Here is a 22,625-nt window from a genome sequence, read left to right as displayed (position 1 = left end):
GCAAGAGGTCCAAGTGTAGGCAGCCTTTGGACAAATCAAGGCCAGTCTTGGCTTGCGGAGTTCTTGGGATAAGAAAGTCACATATTCCCATCCTGAAGGAGGATGTTAATCAAGAGCACTTTGTTAAAATTATCTGTGTTACCAGAGCCCTGATAAGTTGCTTACGTATGTTGTTATCTTTTCTACTTCTTTGTGCTGGTTATGTATAAATACCACCGAGACACTGGAATAATGAACAGGGACCTGAGTACAAGGGATAAGGCTGCAGCGATAACAGAATAATGAAAGGAAGATGGTAAGTACCCAATACCGCTTGCCTCCAGGATAGGTGTGAAAGGGACAATTATGGGACAAGCACAAGGTAAGCACAGGGTGATAAATGCTATAAAGACTCCATTACAGACACAGAGAATAGGGTTAAAATGAGAGCAGACTGGGGGCATTTCTATAGCATTGATGCTATAGAAATAGTCAGTCCCTGGTTCGCTGAAGAAGGAATTGTGGATGAGCAACATTGGGATTTGCTCGGAAAAGATTTAAATGTGCATTTAAAGAAACAAAGCAAGCCTTGATAAAGGCTGTAACAACAAGGTAAGCAAGCCATAAAGGCTGTAAAAACTTTATTGTAGACACAGGGAATAAGGTCAAAGAAACAAACCGTAGAGCAATTTATCAGTGCTGTTGAAAAAATTAGTCCTTGGTTTGCTAAAGAGGGTGTTGTGAATGAAAATGTAACTACATACTCTGGGAGTGGAAAATATAAATCAGTGTACACTGGACACCCCCCACTCTACATTTAAATATTTCAGTTGAAGTAAATGTTGTCTTTGTAAAGTTAATATTATTATGTGAAATGAGGAATTGTTGTGACAAAGTGTCCGGATTACCCATTCTGTTTTTGTATTATGTACTAGCTCTGGCCCTATTATGGATAAGAATGCTTGGGCAGATTATGCTTGGTTTGCTTTACAAAAAGAATGTAAATCAAAATATGCCACAAATGGCTAAGATTCTATGAACCTACAAGAATGTAACAATTACAGATAATAAGAGGCTACTATCATTATGGCTAAATGGTTACCCACCGTGTTCCATCCACCGAAAAATTTGTTGTCTTATCAAATAATATTTAATGAAATATTTAATATTTAATGTAAATTAAATTTATTTAATATTTAATGTAATATTTAATGAAACCCAAATCACTAATTTTAGAGTAATGCAAAATGTTAGCGCATTTGTTAATTGGACTGCGTGCACCTCAACATGTCTGTTTAACAAGTAACAATGCCTCAGATCTCCATGCCATGAGATCGTCTAGCCAGTTCTCAGGCTGTCTGCAGCAGCTTGAGTTGTTGTATTGGAATGGTGCTGTTTTTTATGTCCCTGACATGGGTGCCCAAGAGGCTAATTCCCCCTGAGATATGTTTCAATTTATCCTTAAAACACATTGAATATTATTATGTTTGATTACTGGATGTATACTTGTATAAAAAAATTGTATTCTTATTATGCAACGAGCCCATGTTAATTATGGCTACACCTCAATGCAACCCTAGGACCAAATGTAAGGACAGATTTTTGAAATGGAGAGGCTTGTATCTAGGTTTGGCTCTGATAAACAAGTAACTTGTCTGCCAGATAACCTTCTCCTGCTTTTTGGGAGCCTGGCCAGTTCCCAGGGAGGAGGATAAAGGAATGTTTCTGATAAACAGGTGGGCATGCTTCATGTCTCGGCTCTCTGGCCAAAATCCGGGACAGGACTCACTGCTTGCCTAAAATCTTGGCAATGAGCCACCCTTGTCCTTGGGGGCTTTAAGAGGGAGCTGTAACAAGCCTATGCAGCTGCTGTTTCATACTAGGGGAACACACAGTCAAGCTGAACGTTAAACGTGCCCATGATGATTACTGATGATGTTTGATTCTCAGGATAGATCCTTTTCTGGTGCTGTGTGAAGATTGCCTAGTAATGCCCACAGCACTGTAAATTCTACAAAACATAAGTACAACACGGATATGGATCAATTGGCTACTGTGGCTGAGGTGTTCTGTGACAGTCCCTTTGATGAGGAATTAGCAAAATGGATTCATTTAAAAACAGAACATTCAGGACCTACCACTCTGCATGGTATGTCATTACAAAAATGAACAAGGAGGGTTATGCCTGATAAATGAGGGTGCTATAAATGTGGGCAGCAGGGACATGTGTGAAAAAATTGTCCAAAAGTTAAAGATCAAAATAAGACTCCTGGGATTTGCCCCCAGTGCAAAAGGGGAAGGCATTGGGCCAATGAATGTCGCTCCAAAACTGATAAAAAAAAAAAGGTAATTCATTAAAAGAACAAAGTTCCAAAAACTAGAAGCAGGGCCAGCCCCAGGCCCCATCCCAGCAAAACCAACACATTTTTGGGGCCATGACATTTTTTCCTCAACAGAACACCCTAAATCCATCAATTCCCTCCACAGAGCCACAGAGGGTAGTGTAGGATGGGACTTCAGCACCACCTCCTATACAGTATTGACCCCTGAGATGGGCCTGCAAGCCCTCCCTACTGGGATTTTTGGTCCTTTGCCAACTGGGTTTTTGGTCTCCTACTGGGCAGAAGTAGTACAACTGTGAAAGCGTTACAGGTTTTTCCTGGAGTTATAGATGCTGACTTTACTGGTGAAATAAAAATTATGGCTAAAGCCAATAATCTAATTGTAACTTTAACTCCAAGACAATGCATTGGTCATTTGATTCTGCTCCCCTTGTCTTCAATTGGTAAGTCTTTTTTAAATAAAAGAGGAAATAAAGGTTTTGGATCTTCTGATGCTTATTGGATACAACCCATAACTAAGGACTGACCCAAATTTTCCTTAAAATTAAATAAAAAATTATTCAAGGGTCTTTTAGATACTGGAGCTGATGTCTCCATTATTTCAGCAGCAAAGTGGCCCACAAATTGGAAAAAGAAATTACCATGACTCAATTAGGAGATATTGGTCAGAGTCAGGGACTAGAACTAAGTTCAGAGTTGTTACAATGGAAAGATAAAACAGGCAATACAAACACATTTCAATCATATATTCTAGGAGGACTGCCCATTAACCTTTGGGGGCAAGATGTTTTAACACAAACAGGGGCTTTAATGTGTAGTCCAAATGAAGTTGTTACCACTAATATGCTTCAATAGGGTCATTTGCCAGAAAAAGGTTTGGGCAAACAACAACAAGGCATTATATCCCCAATTACTTTAACTGTTAATCATGACCGGAAGGGCTTAGGTTTCCCTTGATGGCCGCTGATCAACCTGTGCCCCATGCAGAAAAAATAAAATGGAAATCAGATGATCCCACGTGGATGGATCAGTGGCCTTTACCGCAGGAAAAGATAAAAACTACACAGATATTAGTGGAAGAACAATTAATAGCAGGATATATAGTTTCCTCTTATTCTCCTTGGAATAGTCCTATTTTTATTATCAAAATAATTCTGAAAGATGGTGGTTTCTTCAGGACCTTAATGCAGTTAATGCTACTATGGAAATTATGGGGGCTTTGCAACCAGGTTTACTGTTGCCTACTGCAATTCCAAAGGACTCTTATATTGCAATAATAGATTTAAAAGATTGTTTTTATACTATACCTCTACATCCAGAAGATTGCCCCCAATTTGCTTTCAGTGTTCCATCAATAAATTTTAAAGAACCTATGCAAAGATACCAATGGAGGGTCTTACCTCAAGGAATGGCCAATAGCCCTACTTTGTGCTGACAATTCGTTGATGCTGCTCTTCAAAAAATTTGCAAAATATATTGTAATTTATATATTACACACTATATGGATGATATTTTGATAGCTGGACCCGAGGAATTTTTGGTGATGCAACATCCGATGGTAATGAAAGAGCAGTTATCTGCTTTTGGTCTTATCATAGCCCCTGAGAAAATGCAACTTCAATATCCTTATCAGTATCTAGGCTTCCAATTGTACCCATGAAAAATACTTCCACAGAAAGTCGCCTTACAATTGAATTCTTTATGGACTTTAAATGACTTTCAGAAACTTCTAGGGGATATTAATTGGCTTCGTCCACATCTCCACCTCACAACAGGAGACCCTAAACCTTTATTCGATATCTTAAAGGGAGATAGTCCCCAATGAGTGCCTACTCCTGCAGCACGGCTGGCCTTGGAAAAGGTACAACAAGCCTTATCTCAGAGCTTTGTTTCTTACATTGATTATAATCAACCTTTAATTCTTATTATTTTGCTTACAGATTATTTACCCACCACTCTGTTGTGGCAAGAGGCCCCTTTACTTTGGATATATTTAAAAAGAATGTTGTACCATATTATAATGCAATAGCTGAGATTATAGCTAAAGGGAGACTAGAATGTAGAAAGATATTTGCAATAGAACTGACATGTATATGTCAACCATATACTAACAAACAGCTAATATGGCTCCTGTCTTTTACTGAAGACTGGCCTCTTGCATTAGCTTTCTTTTCAGGACAAGTTCATAATAACTATCCAGCAGATAAAGTGATACAATTTTAACGACATTATCCCTGTGTATTCCCATGAAATATAAGCTTTCAACCCTTAGAGAATGCTGGCTTGATATTTATAGATGGTTCCAACACTGGTCAAGCTTCTGTAATTTGTGATGGTCACCGTACAGTTATTAACACCCCTTTTTCATCTCCACAGCTAGTTGAATTAGCTGCTGTTGCACTTGCATTGCAGTCTACTTTGGATGTAGTGGTTAACATATACACTGATAGTAAATATGTGTTCCTATTGGTGCCTCATTAGAAACTTCTTCATTCTTTCTTTAATCCTCTGCTGCTTCTCCTTTGTTTTCTCTCATTTGCACTGTCATTCGGCAGTGTACATGACCTTCCTTTATAGGTCATATTCGAGCACATTCCAATCTTCCTGGACCTTTGGTAGAGGGCAATCGTTTGGCAGATTCTGCTCTGCGCATATATTCTATTGAAACAACAACAAAAGATCACGCTTCACATCATTTAAATACTCATACACTATGTTTAAAACATAAAATTACTCGAGAACAAGCTCGACAAATTGTAAAATCTTGTTCTGCTTGCTCCATCCAGTTATCAGTACCTCATTTTGGAATTAATCCTTGTGGTATATTCCCCAATCAACTATGGCAAATGAATATCACCACTTCATGGAATTCGGTAAACAAAAATATATAAATGTGTCTATTAATACCTGTTCTGGATTTATTTTTGCTTCGTTACATACAGGTGAAGCTACAAAGCATGTTATTGCCCATTGCTTACAAGCTTTTGCTTCCCTAGGAACTCCAAAGCAGATTAAAATGGATAATGGATCTGCCTCTTTTAAAACTTTTTGTGTAACTTTTTTTATATCTCATGCTACTGGCATTCCCTATAATCCTCAGGATCAAGACAGTGTTAAACGTGTACATAATACTTTAAAACAATGTTTATATAACATAAAAAGGGGGAGTTTGGGGTTTCTGCCCATTCTCCTAACAAAATGCTCTCACATGCTTTATTCATTTTAAATTTTTTCACATTGGATAAAGATGGTCGTTCTGCAGCTGATCGACACTGGCATCCACAAACAGCTACAAAAAGAGCAATGGTAAAATGGAGGGATCCTAGCACCAATCAATGGAATGGACCTGATCCGGTACTGGTATGGGACGCAGGCTCCTAAGGGATGGGTATTTTTATGCAACCAATTTGCTTTTACATCATTAGCCCCTGATGATTTTCGCAACTGCTCATTGGACCGTGTGGCCCAATGTTAACATCTGTGTTACCAAAGACATGATAGCGACGCTCATTACCTGAGAACTGTGATGATACTGTCATCTTAATTGGAGACCTGCCTTTACCATGGCTATATCGCTAGTGGGAGTTCCTGGATTGGCTTATGGAAATAATCGTGGACTACGAAGGCTTGCATGTTTGGTGACCAAAACCATCAATCTTACTGCTACTGCGCTATCCAATATAGCTGAAGAATTGGATCAAGTTTGCTCATGAGTACTCTTAAACTGAGCAGCTACTGATTACTTGCCATTAAAAGATCATATAAGCTTAAATCTGTACCAGGATGTTGTTTTAACGTTACTAACAATGTGCCATATATAGAGTCTGGTATTGATAAACTGAAAAGTGAAATGCAACACATGTTTATTACTAACCCCCTAACATTTGGAGGGTTTCAGTGGATCCATTGGTTATTAATGTTGGCTGGACTGCAACCGCTTTTCCTATTTTGTTTGGGATGTTTTCCGTGTGTTCTGCAATTTATGCTGACTTTGCTACAGTCTGTATGAACTGAGATTCATCATTTAAAGCTTCATACCAAATCTCCTTTATAATAAAAATAATTGATATTTGGCTGCATATTTCATCTCTCACCTAATGTTAAACTGGAATGGTCCTCAGAGATGGGTAAGACACTCGGCATCCTGTACCAACCTAAGACAGGGCTCTAGGCCAAGCTGCCAGAGTTACCAATGACGTGTAAGGACAGAGATGACTGAGGGCAACCTAAGACAGAGGCCATTCTCAATAAAATAAAAAAGGGAGAGATGTAGGCAGCCTTTGGACAAATCAAGGCCAGTCTTGGCTTGCGGAGTTCTTGGGATAAGAAAGTCACATATTCCCATCCTGAAGGAGGATGTTAATCAAAAGCACTTTGTTAAAGTTATCTGTGTTACCAGAGCCCTGATAAGTTGCTTACGTATGTTGTTATCTTTTGTGCTTCTTTGTGCCGGTTATGTATAAATACCACCGAGACATTGGAATAAACGAACCTTGATCAGCCTTGTTGTCTTGGCTCCATTCTCTGAGATCTCTTGTCCCTCTTTTCAGTCCCTTTCCATCCCTTAGGTTCCGTTCGACTAGTGCAGCTGGCCTGCACACCCAAGCAAGCATTTCATGAACTTATTCACCCACTGACTCACCTGCATGTCCACCTCCGTGGTGCTATCCTTGCACAGCTGCAGGCTCAGGCTAGGATTTATCAGAAAGGATGGCTTTAAACTGTGCCTGCTTGTAAGGGTGTATGCAGTAGTCAGAAGCATTCACGGGCTCCAGCAGCCCTATCCTGGCTAGGAAAATGGAGGGATCCATGTTTTGTTTCCAGTCAGATTGTTTGTGTCCTGAAACCCATGGTTAGCCCCAGTGAGTTCCCATAGTCCTGGTACAAGCCACTAGGGTACATGGACAAAGTTCTCTATCAGCTCTCCATGTGCTGAGGCTCAGCCCAGTAGCCCGTGCAGTTTGTTTGCATCGATGTTTTGCCTTCTACATTCATCCACCTCTTCTTTCTCCCAGCCAGGTTGGTTCCTGATGTAATTCTTAATCACAGTTGGATTAAATTGTCTAATTTTTAAAAAAATCCTTTTCTATTTTTTAAGATTTTTTTATTTATTTTGAAAGAGTTACAGAGAGAGGGAGAGACGCAGAGAATGATCTTCTATCTGCTGGTTCACTCCACAGATGACAGCAACAGCCAGCACTAGGCCAGGTCAAAGGCAGAAGCCAGGAGCTTCCTCTGGCTCTCCCATGTGGGTAACAGGGTCTCAAGCACTTGGGTCATCTTCCACTGCTTTCTGAAGCACATTAGGAGGGAGCTGGATCAGAAGTGAAGCAGCTGGGAGACGAACTCACCCCCATATGGGATGCCTGAGTTGCAGACAAAAACTTTACAGCACCACAGCACTGGCCCCTAATTGCCTAATTTTTAATTAGTATTTTGTATCTATATTCACAAGTGAAATAGATATATATTTTTCTTATATTACTTTTTTATTATTTTAAAAATCAAGAATACAGTGGCATAAAATTACTTGGATGTTTGCTGTGTATGTAGATTAACTTATACAAGATATAGTTTAATGGATTCTTGACTTTTTGGTAGAATTCATCCATATGACCATCTAGGAATATTGCTTTTTGGAAGGAAAGAGAGATCTTTGATTAGCAGTTCAAATTTGAAGTGTTTTATTTTCCAAGTCTTCTAAGTATTCTTGCCCAACTCTAGCATTTATCGTTAAGTATCATGCAAACTTTCAAATTAATCTGTTTAGTTTTACATATTCATGTTATTTTACTTTCCTCATGCTTATATATATATATACACATATATATGTATATATAAACATATAAACTTTTTATTTCAGAATATTAAATTTGCAAAACAATTGTGATGTAGTATAGAGTCCCCATATACTCCACATTCAGCTTCCCCTATTAACATCTCATATTAATATGATATATTTGTCACAATTATTGAACCACATCTAGTTTCACCTATTTTTAATGCAAACTCCCTCTATTTCTCCCAACTGTCATAGCTTCTACTAATCAGCATTCTGTATTCAGATTGAGGTGTTTTTTTTTTTTTTTCCTAACTTTCTTATATAAGGTAGAACAGGTAAGCACTGCTGCAATAATGGTGGAGCAGGTATCCAAACAATGAGTTCATATCTTTTGGATATATACCCCAGTAGTGGGAATGCTGGATTATATAGCAATTCAATTTATAGTTGCTAAAGAATTATCCTACTCCATTTTCCACAGTAGCCATACTAATTTATATTCCCACCAACAGAGTATAAGTGTTCCCCTTTCTCCACATCTTCTCCAACATTTGATACTTTCTGCTTTTTTTAAAATAATAGTCTTGTAACAAGGTGAGGTGATATCTAATTGTGTTTTTTTAAATTTTTTTTAAATATTGTGTTTATTTATTTGAAAGGCAGAGTTGAGAGAGAGAGAGAGAGAACTTTCATCTGATGGTTCACTCCCTAAATGGTTGCATCAGCTGGGGCTGGGCCAGGCCTAAGCCAGGATCTAGGGACTTCTTCCAAGCCTCCTATGTGGGTACAGAGACCCAAGAATTTGGGCCATCTCACAATGCCTTCCCAGGCATATTAGCAGGGAGCTGGATTGGAAGTGGCACAGTTAGGGCTTGAACCAGTGCCCATATGGAATGCCAACACTGCAGGCAGAGGTTTAACCTGCTGTGTCACAGTGCCAGCCCCTCATTTTGGTTTTGCTCTACATTTCTCTGATAACTAGTAATGTTGAGCATTTTTTCATGTATTTGTTGGCTATTTGTATTTCTTCTTTTGGGAACTGTCCATTCAGGTCCTATTTTTACTTATTACCTGGATTTGGCTTTTTGTTGTTTTTGCTGAAGTGCCCATATTAAAAAAATCTATTTTTTGGTTTGGTATGTTGTTTCTGTGGATTTTCTCCCCGTTGTTCTTAATCACTCTTGACTGTATTTTCACCTATTATTGTTTTCAAAGAATGAACTCTATTTCTGTTGATTTCTTTGTTGATGTTTACTAGTTTTTTATTTCATATTTCATTTTTTTCCTGTGGCTTTTACATATGAATATTTAACTTTTATTTTTAAGCTTGTGTTGTCTAATAAATATAGGTAAAGTTATAGGTTTTGCTGTTTGTAATAATTTAGCCATATTCCTCAAATATTTTCATTATCAATCAGTTCTAAATATATGTAATTTATATGCTAATTTTAATTTTAGCCTAATTTGAGATGATATGCTTTTTATATTTATGTTAATTGTGATACAGTATAAAGGCCATATCAATCTTTTGGAATTTATAAAGCCTACCTTGTGACCTGATTGATGGCCTAATTGGAAATGCTTCACGTGTACTAGGAAATTACCATTCTATGTCTTTGGTTAAAGATCTAATTATGTATATTTTAATAGCTGGAATTACTAACAACCCATGTGTTTTATCTGTGTGCTTAATATAAATATAATTTATATGTTATATCATTTTCTGAGAAGGGTACATCACAATCTCCAACTACAATTGTTGCTATGGCTGTTTCTTGGTACTGTTGTTTCACAGTCCACTAACTTACCAACCAATGAACAAGGCAGTTTGATGCTAAGTTTTTCTTTTTTTTTTTTGTGGTTTCAATATTTTATTCAAGTTTTATTTTAAGTGATGTTAATTACAGCATTTGAAGAAGAAGATCTAATTCCACACAAAATGGAAGACTCTACAAGGTACCCATTAAATTGCTAAAAACAAATTGAATAGTGAGAATACAACAGAAGTCCAATTTGGATTCCAGGTGTTGTCACCATAGGATTACAGTCACACCAACTCTGCCCCCCATGTAGCTGGAGCTACTGGAATTGATTTCATGCTCTGAGCAACATGGAAAGGAACTGAGTCTTGAATTATTGGTTTCATCATATCCACCCTCTGCACTCCAGAATGGCATGAAAGACACAGCTACCACACCTAGCAAACCACTTTTGGTGTAAAAGAGGTGATGATGGAATACGGTAGGGTAAGGTCATGAAGATCTGTCTAAAAAGTCCCTTCCAATGAGTCTGTACACACCATCAAGCAACAAGCCTCTCATCCACAGGGTTAGGAGACCAAGGTTCTGTTTATTCAATGTGGATTTACAAAGTGCCTACACAGTATCAGCTTCCACATGCATCCATTTCTAGATAAAAAAGAAACCTGGCATCTCTAGGAGTCACTGTCCCCAAAGTCTGCAGCTGCAATGGCCTCTGCTTGGACAGGGGTTTCTTATGTACCTCTGCAGGTAACACCTGTAAGTTGAATCATCTGTAACCTGAAACTCTAACATGATACTAAGCAAAACTTGCATCCCAGAGAGACAACATCAAAAGGTACACTGAATTCTGAAGGTAGCTATGCTGCAAAATAGTTTAAAATTAAATGTTTATGCAGTATTAATTTATGCTTGAAACTCCAGTCATAGACCAAGCTTGTGGCCACCAGCATTGAAGTTCTTGCCATCCAGCAGGGCTGAGAGTGTTAGTTTGATACTTGGCTTTAGGGTCCGAGTGTATCCTTAATCCTATCAGGCTGGAGTTGTTCGCTTCCCGAAGAAGTAGGCATCAGGGTCAATCTGATACTTGGTTGCTATTCTGAAGTGAGTGTTACTGTTTCCTGCTGTCCAGGCAAGGTTGATGGCAGTCTCCAGCTTCTTGTTCACCTTCTGCTAAGTGGAGCCACTAAACTCTGTTCCATCATTCATATTAGTGTGAGGCTGGGATTTTTGTCTTGTAGTCCATGGCAAAGTTGCTCTGGGTAACTCAGGACTTCGAAGTCTCAAAGTTCATCTAGTAGCCAGCCAGCCAGCTCTCATAACCCAGCAACACAGAATGGAGGGTCCAGTGAAGTCAAAATCCAAGTCACAGCCCAGGTTGATTTGTTCCTGCTTGTACCCTGTCTTGATTTTAGCATTTCTCCCCCCCCCCCCAGTGTTAAGTGAGAAGAAGGAATCAAAGGTCAGCTTCAGTCCATGTGCAAGGTGGTCTTCCACACTGATCTCAGTGCCCAGTGTGTTGCCAGTGTTCCATTTCTCCTTAAATATCAGCCCATACTCGATTCATCTGTACTTGATTTCCAGACTGCCCATCACTTTGGTGGTCTCAGTGTTGGCTAAGCCTGAGCTTTTAAATTCCAATCCATTCTTGGACTTTGTTATCAAGTAATGTTTTATTAAGACAAATCCCTGGCAGATTTGCCAAGATCCGCACATGATCTCCTGCTCAGCGGCAGTGGCAGTGGTAACTGTGGCAGTGGCAGGAGCAGTGGGGGCTGCCAATCTTAAGTTCTTCTGACAGTATCTCTTAACTTTTTATCCTGAACCTGTAAACTTACTGAAAAGCTGCAAAAACAGCAGAGAGTTCCCATATGGCACTTCACACAACTTCCCCTAATATTAATGTTTTATATAATCCTATCATAATTCTCAAAATCAGGAAATTAACATTGGTACAAGATAACTTACTAGAGACTTTACTTAAATTTTCACAATATTTTTAACTACTATTTCTGTTCCATGATCATATTGGAGATTCCTCATTGCATTTATTTGTTATTTCTGCTTTCGCTCTTCCAATTTGTGACAGTTTATCACTATTTCTTTTTTTTAAATGACTTTGACATTTTTGGGAAGCATTGGTCAGTTATTTTGTATGACAGCTTTTTCTGACATTTCTTCATGAAAAGATTATGATTTTTTTTCAATACTATAACATAAATGATGTGACCTTCTCAGCATATTACATGAAGTAGATATTGATGTCAATAATTTTAACTCTTACTGATGTTGAATTTCATCCCTTGGTTAGATTTTTCTAGATTTGTCCATTGTAAAATTGCTTAGCAATTAATAAAAACCCCAGAGAAGATACAGTGACACTATGCAAATATTCTCTTTCCTTTCTAACTTCATCTCACTTATTTCCACATTCACTTATAGAGCAAGTCTATAAAAATTACTATTGTTGTGTTAGCTGAATAATGATTTTTATTTCCCCTATTTCATCTGTGTTTGTTAACTGTAATTATTTAATAAAGAATTGTCCTTCATTTATCCATTTATTCAGCATGATATGTATTAGTATAAACTGAGTATTTATTTTATTCTATGGGTTAAATTTCAATACTACTGTTATTTATTCACTTGCTCAATTTGTTTTAGCTTTGGCATTCCAAAATACCCTTGAAATTAGCCTTGTGTTCTTTTGACAATTTTCCGCTTTTTTTTTATTTTTGAGATTTTTTTTCCACCATTAATATTCACTGTTTATTTCATTTAACAGAATCATTAACATGTTTGTTTTTACCTATGTATTTATTGTATTAGTAAGGATGTTTGAGGCATTAATAGAATTCTAATAGTGAGAGATATAAAACAGTTCCCCTCAGAGAAGTGTCAACTCATTCTTATCCTTTATGTCCTCTTCTCTTTCTCCCTTTATTTCTTTTGCACTCAACTCCACAAAATAACAAATTTTTAGTTCTTTTCCATTCCTTCTTGTATTTTATTTGCATAAATTTATGGGTGGTACATGATTGCTTAGTATATACTAATTTGATCTGTATATGAAGGTAATAGAAAATGAAACTCGATGAAGGGCAGGATGGGAGAGGGAGTGGGAGAGGGGAGGGCCGCGGGAGGGAGGGAGGTTGGGGGGGGGAAAGCCACAACAATACAAAAGTTGCACTTTGTAAATTCACATTTATTAAATACCAAAAATCTAAAAAAAAAGCTATGAAGAATTTTTCATGATAAAAAAAAATGCTGGTGAGGATGTGGAGAAAGAGGAATATTTATACCCAGTTAGTGGGTATGTAAATTAGTTCAGCCAATGTGTGAAAAACAGTGTAGAGATTTCTTAAAAAAAAAAGCTAGAAATAGACTTGCCATATGATCCAGCAATCTCACTGCTGGTATATAGCCAAAAGACATGAATACATTGTATCAGAGAGATACCTGCACCACCATATTTATAACAGCACTGTTGACAACAGCCAAAATTTGGGATAAATTAAGGTGTCTGTTATCATATGAATGGATAATGAAAATGTGGTATATATACACAATGGAATATTAATCAGCTATTAAAAATAAAATTCTACCATATGCAGCACATTGGAGGGAACTGGAGGACATTATGTTGAGTGAAATAAAGGGGACACAGAAAGATAAATACTACATGTTCTCCCTTATATGTGGGAGCTAAAATTTAAAAAAAAAAAAAAACAGGAACAACAAAAAACGAAATTCCTGTGTGTAACAGTATTGCTGCGAATATAGTTTCATGAAACTGTTTTAGACCTTGGTGAAATCAAAATGTCATACTACTATAGTTTTAGTGATCTGTGATTACTTTATAATTTACAATATATGGTCAATTATTGTTTATAGCCATTGTCTATATTCCCACAAAACTATGGTCTTTTTGCTTTTTACTTGTTACACTTATCTGGTGAAGTATTAAGCCTATTTATTTTAATGTATTTTAAAATGTTATCTCAAAATCATAAAAATACAGAAAGAAAGGAAAAGGGAAAGAGGGGGCAGGAGGGAGAGAGGAAGGGAATATCATTATATTCTTAGAATTGTAATCTACAATCTCTATTGAATCTGTTAAAAACTAATTAAAAAGTTAAATTTAAAAAATAAAAAAGGAGGCCAGTGATGTGTTGCAGCGGGTAAAGCCGCCACCTGCAGTGCCAGCATCCCAAATGGGCACCAGTTTGAGTCCTGGATGCTCCACTTCCAATCCATCCATCTGCTATGGCCTGGGAAAGCAGTAGAAGATGGCCCAAGTCCTTCAGCCCCTGCAACCGCATGGGAGACCCTGAAGAAGCTCCTGGCTCCTGGCTTTGGATCAGTCCAGCCTCTGGCCATTGCGGCCATTTGGCAAGTGAACCAAAGGATGGAAGACATCTCTCTCTCTCTCTCTCTGCCTCTCTGTAACTCTGCCTTTCAAATAAATAAATAAATCTTTTTTAAAAAAAAAGTAAAAAAGAAGATACGTTTTGAAACTAACTCATGAATATGTCGTATTAGAGTTTTTAGACATACAGAATCGATAAGATATGTAAATAACTATATGAAGGGGAATTTAGTTGGGGGGGGGGTTGGTTCATACATTTGTGGCAGTTGAGAAGTCCCATGACAGGTCTTCTGCTATTTAGAGACTCTGTGATGGTGGTAGTGTGCCTTAGTCCAAGTCCAACGGCCTCAATATCAGCGAAGCCAAGGATGTCAGTTTCAGTTCAAGGACAAAAGTCTGAGTATCAGAGGCAGCACTGTGGCATAATAGCTAAACTTCTGCCTGTGGCACCGGCATCCCCTATGGGCACCAGTTCTTGTCTCTGCTACTCCTCTCCCAATCCAACTCTCTGCTGATGGACTGGAAAAGCAGTGAAAGATGGCTAAAGTGCTTGGGTCCCTGCACCCGTGTGAGTGACCCAGAAGAGGCTCATGGCTCTGGCCATTGTGTCAGCTAGGGGGATACAGGTGTAAGTCCTGGATTCCAAAGGTAAGCAACTGACATCCAAGATAGGAGTTAAACCTGTCCCAGCTCTCTCAGTGACAGCCAAAAATCACCTTTTCATTTTGTCTGTCCAGATGTCCAGTCCATTCATGATGCCCACACACATGAGGCCAGATCTTCCCAGATTCACATGCGAATGTCACTTGGAAACACCCTCAGAGACACATCCAACATAACACCTTTCCCGGTTTCTAGGTATTTCTTAATCCAATCAAGGCAATACTATAAAATTAAGCATCATATATGCACATACCTATAGATATTTCTATATACAATTGTCTGGATCTATATTAAGCTAACCATGGCTTCATAATGATTTCTCCAACTCCAATCCTTTGCCACATTTGCAATTCTTGCATCCTTCTCTTGCTAGTCAGTAACCAACAGAAAGAAATCTGGTTCCCACCTTCTGCCATTCATTTACTTAAATTGCTCAATTCCGGGGCTGTAGCAGGTAAAGCTGCCACCTGCAGTGCTGACATCCCATACGGGTGCTGGTTTAAGTCCTGGCTGGTCCACTTCCAATCCAGCTCTCTGCTGTGGCCTGGGAAAGCAGTACAAAATGGCCCAACTCCTTGGGCCCCTGCACCCACATGGGAAAGCTGGAAGAAGCTCTTGGCTTCGGATCAGCCCAGCTCCGCCCATTGCGGCCAGCTGGGGAGTGAATCAGTGGATGGAAGACCTCTCTCTCTCTCTCTCTCTCTCTGCCTCTCTTTCTCTCTCTGTGTAACTCTGACTTTCAAGTAAATAAATCTTTTAAAAAATTGCTCAATTCCAGGATAAGTGGATATTAGTTTTGAAAATTTTTAGCTATTCCCCCATATGAGACAAGTTTATTAACTATATCACAGTGTTAATGTACAGTTTATTTGCAGTGTTTCTCTTCAATTTTACTGATTTGGCTCATCTAAAAACTTATATAAATAGTTCCCCCACACACAACTTTGATCAAGTTTCATCACATGCTTTCAATAAAGTCAGATTCTCTTTTTCAAAGTCCAAGATCAATCCTAAGTTCTCTCTTCTGCTCCTCTTCTTATCCAGCTCTCTGATATGGCCTGGGAAAGCAGTGGAAGATGGCCCAAGAGTCTGGGCCCCTACACCCACATGGAAGACTTGGAGGAAGCTCCTGGCTCCCGGAAGTATAGCGTGACTTTTCATTTCTTTAAAAAAAAGAGAGAGATTTATTTATTTATTTGAAAGGTGGAGTTGCTGAAAAGGACAGGCAGTGGCAAAGAAAGAGAAATCTTCCATCTGCTGGTTTACTTACTAAATGGCTGCAAGATCCAGGGCTGGGCAAGACTGAAGCCAGGAGCCAAGAGCTACATTTGGGTCTCCCATATGGGTGCAGGAGCCCAAACACTTAGGCCATTTTCTGATACTTTCCCAGGTGCATTAGCAGGGAGCTGGATTGGAAGTTGAGCAGCCAGGAATTGAACTGGTGCCCACATGGGATGTTGGCGTCAGAGGTGGTGGCTTAACTTGTTACACCACAGCATGAACCCTAGTTCACTTCTTTTTTTAAGGATTTATTTATTTATTTAAAAGTCACGGTTATGGAGATTGAAGGGGTGAGAGAGTGAGAAAGAGAGCAAGAGAGAGCGAGAGAGATAGATCTTCTATCCACTGGTTCACTCCCCAAATAGTTAGAACAGCCAAGGCTGGGCAAGACCGAAGCCAGGAGCCAGGAGTTTCATCTGGGTCTCCCATGTGGGTGGCAGGGACCCGGATACTTGGGTCATCTTCTTCTGTCCCAGGCACATTAGAGGGAGCTGGATCAGAAATTGAGAAGCTGGGACTCAAACTGGTGTCCATATGGGATGCTGGTGTCACAGCTGGCAGCTTAACACACTATGCCACAGTGTCTGACTGACCCTGGTTCATTTCTTTTTTTTTAATGACTGGATAGTTTTCGATTGTCTAGATGTATGACAGTTTGTCTAGCCAATAGTCTACTGAAGGACATTTTGGTTATTTCTAATTTGTTGGTGGATTTTGTGTTTTCTCTTCTTCAGCATTTAAAATAATTAATTAATTTACTTTATTTGAAAGGCAGAGAGATGGAGAAACAGAGACAGATCCCCTTTGCAATTTTTGGAGATTTTAGTAAAGATTCTTTATATATCTGTGTGCAGGTTTTTGTTTGGATATAAGTTCGCAAATCAGTTGAGTATGAAGAGCATGACTTGCTGAATTTTATGATAAAACTATATTTAGCTTTGTAAGAAACTGTCAAATCCTCTTCTGATAGGGCTGAATGATTTCAGTTTGCATTTCCAACACATAAATATGAGACTTTGTGTTTTTTCTTGCTTATTTGCTGAGTTTTTAAATCAGCTTTTAATTGTTTTATAACCTCAAATAGTTGTTTTATTAAATTCTTGTTGGAGTGTAGGCTTACAATTTTATTCTGCTTAGAGTCTGCTTTTCAAAATTAATTTTCAGTTTGTAAGAGTGAAATTATGGGCCGGTGCTATGACATAGCAGGTAAAGCTGCTGCCTATAGTGCCAGCATCCCATATGGGTGCCGGTTTGAGTCCCAGCTGCTCCACTTCTGATCCAGCTCTCTGCAATGGCCTGGGAAAGCAGTACAAGATTACCTAAATCCTTAAGCTCCTGCACTCACAAGGGAGACCTGGAAGAACCTCCTGGCTCCTGGCTTTGGATCGGCCCAGCTCCAGCCATTGCAGCCATTTGGGGGGTAGAAAACCAGCAGATAAAAGACCTCTCTCTGCCTCTGCCTCTACCTCTACCTTTCTGTAGCTCTGCCTTTCACATAAATAAATTAATAAAAAATGTGTGAAATTTAATTTCCTGATTTTGTAAATCTTTCTCCATGGACATTACTTTCCTTATGTTCATTTCCATGGCACTGGAGGATTTACAACATTCCAAGTTCAGTGGTGATCTTTACTGTCAATTTAGTAGTTGTATTTTATTTTATCTACTTTGTTTTGTTTATTTTGTTTTCTTCTAGAAGCTAAAGTATTGTAGAACTGTCCCTTTAAATTTCACATAACCTCAAAGATTTTTTCTGGACCTTTAAATCAAGCTTATTTTGAAATTCCTTACCTGTAGTGCATACTCTGATTTGCCTGGACACTTTCCTACTACATTTAGATTTTGGGTTAGTTTAATCTTTTAGGCATACATTGTAATGTACCTTTCAGTGTCCCTTTGTTAGCCTCAGCACTCCTCATAATTTTCCTCAATTTGTGGCTACTCATCACAAAGAACTGTAGCAGGACAGAGCTTGGGGATATAAGTATTAGAGACTTGTGTGTTAAGTTGTGTTGATTTCTCTCTTTTTCCTTAAACTCAATTTACAATTCTAACATTCTGTCTTGAAATAATGCCATAGCATGATTTTGATGAAATATGTTCATAGTTCCTAAAGTATTTCACATAGCTCATAAAGGAAATTTGGAGATTGGATAACTACATAAACTTCTCTTCGAGTTTCACTTCTATGTCTTATGCCCACTGCAGAATATTGAATTTTCCAAAAATAAAGATAAGATAAAAACAGCAAGTTAGTAGCTATGAGTACAAGCTTTGAACTCAGACCTGAGCTATAATTTAGGTTTCCCTATTTTTCTTGAATAAATTTTTATTTAACATATTTTAAAATCCCTTTCTTAGAAGAAATATGGATATAGCAAAATGTATTTTATAATGTTATTACATGGATCAAATTAGAAAACAATATGAGAAGTGTCAAGTGCAGGGCATCCCACACATAGAAGTTTACTGAATATCAATGGCAGAATATCATCGTGATAGTTACAGCTGGGTTGTATTTCTCCTATTTTGAGATGTTTTCTGCATTATAAAAATCCACTCACAAGTTCCACTTAGTAAGTCTAGCCATTCCTGATGTATGGAATTATGATCTATCCTAACACATGTTGCATTGGAGAAAGAAGACACTATAGAGTAGTATGCATAGAACATTTCACACTTAAATTTAATAATATGAATCAAAAAGAAAACAATAGTAACAATCAGAGATTATCATGAGAAGTATAATCTATCAAAACCCAGTTACTTCTAGTAGGTGCTTACCTCAGAATATATGGAATAGATTACCAAAAAATACAGTTATTATTTTTCCATTCTATTGTTTTTGACTAATATTTACCAAAAAATCACTAAGAAATATTAGAATAGCTTTTTATTAATCTTCTGGAAATTAAATGTTATAATTTTACAAAATATTTATTAACTCATTTCCTGTGTATAGATAAATTTATTACTATATTTTTCACCCTAGAACATTTGAAATTATCATCAGTTTGCTCTACTGCTTTTATTTAAGTTATTTTATTTATGGAATAGGGAAATAAAGAAGAATGTTCAAGTTATACAGTCTTGCTTTGGGTTAATTAATAATTTATCCATTGAAATATTTGTAATCATAAATCTGATTTTAATTAGCACAGCAGAATTTAAAATTCATCTAATGATGATTTATTGAATACTTATTTGGAACAAAATTGATAATGTTAGTCAGTTGTATAATTTCTATATAGAAGGCTATATGAAGAAAAATTTTAAAGCCAGCTTTCAATCTAAATAACATTAGAATTGAAAATCTGATTTTGGAAGGATTTGAATTATATGAATGCTGTTTCTTTCCCCAGGCTGCTCAAAACATAATATTTTCTGGAAATTCAAAGCTATTTCATAACATAGAATTTGATGAGAATACCAATATTTGGTTTCTGAAAAGAAAAGAGCAAAAATTTCAATTTGGAACATACTGCACAGATTGTAAATCCAAAAAATACAGATGTGTAGCATGGACCCCCATGAAGTTTGACTGTTTGGAATGCCTTATATAAATAAAACTGTTGCTAATAAATGCTCATGACTATATGTTAAGGCTTTATTGTCTACACTCTGTGGGTAGAACAAAGTATTCAGATGAGACAAGTTCTTTGATTGCAGCAAGCAAGAAAGAATTCTATAGAATATTGCTTAGTAACTTGCTCAACAAGGCAAAATTGTGAAGACAGGATGCTCTCCTGGTATTAATAATTTCCTCTTCCTTTGCCCATCTCTCATTCAAATCACGCTTCCAATGACATCATGTCACCTGCTCTGTCCAAAATTCCTAAAGAATAGTAGCCTCCCACAGGAAAATAACCTGAATAAGGGCCTATTTTATGTTTCATGTTTAATTGTGAGGAAACAACCATATTGGCAAGCCCATGGGATCAGCAACATAGTTCATAGAAAGAAGTTGCTATGAATTGCTCCTAAGGTAGTAACTTATTGTACCTGTTTATGTCCTTGCAGTTTTCAAATTTGTATTGTATTTCAATTTAGTAGAGTTGTTTGAAATGAAAGGTCTGGACTGATTTGCTGTTAAGCTTCCTATGTTGCCCTTTTAAAATGCCAAATGGGAGGAGGAAACATGAAAGGGAAAACCTACTCTGTGAAAAGAAGGTGGGAGAGAGCTGCTGTCTGGCAAACAAAAAAGCTAAAGACAAACTAAGTCTGTAAACTAATACAACTTTAGTAGAGACTAATAGAATATGTGTATGTTTAAAGAATATACTCAGAAGAATCTTGTTTTATGTTGATCCCTAAAGAAATTAGCGTTTATCTCCTAATATAGGAGAGCTATGTACACACCTGCAATACTTAGCTAAATCTATGCCACTAACTGCTGATAATGTAACTGCCACATAAAAGCAAAAATACACTCATTAAATGTAGCTGAAAATCATAGTGTTAGCATGGATATTTCATGCAAGAATCACTGTATCCAAAGCATAATAAATCTATTTCTGCAGGCAATTTATAATGTACAAAATTATGTTGGTGTTAATTAACAAGATAGATACCAATTTAATTGACATCTGACTTAAGGTCCTACTGATACAGTTAAGGTTTTGACTGTTTATATGTTGGTCCCTCATTATATTAAGAAAAATCTTAATGTTTTTTGTGGCCTGAACTTGCACTTGGTGGGAAAGTTGAATGAATGTACATTATAGAACACTAAACTTTTAAATTGATACTATGTATAAAAATAGAAGTTGGCAAGTACTGGTTACAATTCTAATTTTTTCTTTGTTTTTCATATGAAGGTTTCTAGGCATTGAAGAAATTTTTGGAAAAATTATTCAAGATATGAACCACTTCTCTCTGGAATATCTCGGAATGCCTTCACAAACTTACTCATCCAATGGAGTTCCGTAATTTTCTACCTAAATGCTCACTGGTAAGTGAATATAACCAAAATATATCTGCAAGATAATACAGAGTAAAGTACATCTTCTAATTTGACTTTCCCTACATAAATTCATAAAAATATGAAGTAGCAATCACTTATTTGGTACCTGTGATGAATTCTTTTAGCACCAAGAGGACTAATTTTGGAATCTAAAAATCCTGGATTTTTGTTAATTAAATTCAACCAGTATGTGAATTTGGGTGAGAGAAGTTACATCTCTTTTTTCATTCTTCTCTAACTAAAACATGGCAATTACTTTGATTTTCTGAGTTATACCATGGGCAAAAAATATAGCCTTCTTTCCTCACTTTGATCATTGTCATGAATCTCACATTTTCTGATAACCATGTTTTCAGGAAAAAAGTATATATGTGTGTGTATATAATATGGCAAAATGTTAAAAATTGTTAAATATTTTAAAGATATGTTAAATGTATGAGGCAGTTTCACAAATTAAATTAAAATTAAAATTAAATTAGATTTTAAAAATTAAAATACAAAGTCATTTTAGCTCGAAAATAACTTTGAAATCCATCTGTACAAGTGGTCTTTAAAAAGTTCATGGAAATTGAATATTATGAAAAAATTCATTCATGGATTTCAAAATTTTCTGTACCAAAAGAAACTTATTTGTTAACTCCATTTCCCTTGAACTTTTTGAAGTAGCCCCATATTTTGAGTATTTTTATTTTTGTTTTTCTTTCCTAAATACTTGATAGAGCCTTTGACAAGTGAAATCAGAGAAAAATTAGCCCATTATTTTATTATTTTTTTCTTTTCTAGTATTACAATAGTACAATGCATAGAATCAGGTTTGAAAGACAACATTGAATATCTACCTGTTTATATTGTACCAGGAATTGAGGTGACTGTGTTATGTCATTGTTCTTGGCCTTCGTATTATCATCTCAGCATTATAAGAAAGTGTATGTGATTCTGTGTGTATACTCTTGATAACAACCCTATGAAGTCTTAGTATCCCATTTGGAGATGAGTGAAAAGAGGTTTATAGAAAAAAAAAAAAAAAACCTTGGTAAGAAAATAAAATAAAAAAAAAAGAACTAGTAAGTTGCAGAGCCTAGAACTGAACCCAATTCTAGTAGCCTTCAAAACACTCTCTGTACTACTTTATATCCAGTACTGGAAAGAAGTGATCATTTGCCTGTAAGTTTAGAACTCCTGCATAGCTCTGACTGCAATCTCATGAAGTCTGACTTTGGATTTGCTGCCTTTCTAGATGCTTAATGTCTATGTGTGCCTTCATTATAGCTCTAAATCTGCTATTGACCTTCAACTTTCTCTGACATTTAAAATCTGTCTTAATACTTATAAGAGGTAAATACAATTACTTTATAGTAAATGGGAAAGCAAGGACTCCTAAGTTCTGTAAGTTGTTCTAGGTAACAACTAGTTGGTAATGAAGCTAGTACTGGAACTCATGGATACCAAATGCATAGTTTTATCTCCACAGAGACTTGTTAGAATT

At 37.0% G+C, this 22,625-nt stretch overlaps 1 long non-coding RNA gene and 1 pseudogene across 1 annotated transcript in view; one reads left to right on the top strand and one right to left on the bottom strand.

Annotated features, from left to right (window-relative positions):
* Positions 1-211: 211 nt before the first annotated feature.
* LOC127484880 (uncharacterized) overlaps positions 212-22,625 on the top strand; it is a 54,072-nt gene continuing 31,658 nt past the window's right edge. The window contains exons 1-2 of the long non-coding RNA XR_007912070.2: positions 212-295; positions 20,994-21,127. This is a non-coding gene — a long non-coding RNA (uncharacterized lncRNA). The remainder of the gene's footprint in view (positions 296-20,993; positions 21,128-22,625) is intronic.
* On the bottom strand, positions 10,770-11,579 carry LOC100345198 (non-selective voltage-gated ion channel VDAC1 pseudogene; annotated as a pseudogene).

The sequence above is a fragment of the Oryctolagus cuniculus genome, chromosome X, assembly GCF_964237555.1.
Source record: "Oryctolagus cuniculus chromosome X, mOryCun1.1, whole genome shotgun sequence".
NCBI classification, from domain to species: domain Eukaryota; kingdom Metazoa; phylum Chordata; class Mammalia; order Lagomorpha; family Leporidae; genus Oryctolagus; species Oryctolagus cuniculus.
The sequence above is the reverse complement of the archived record's forward strand: the minus strand, read 5'-3'. Positions and strand labels throughout refer to the sequence as shown.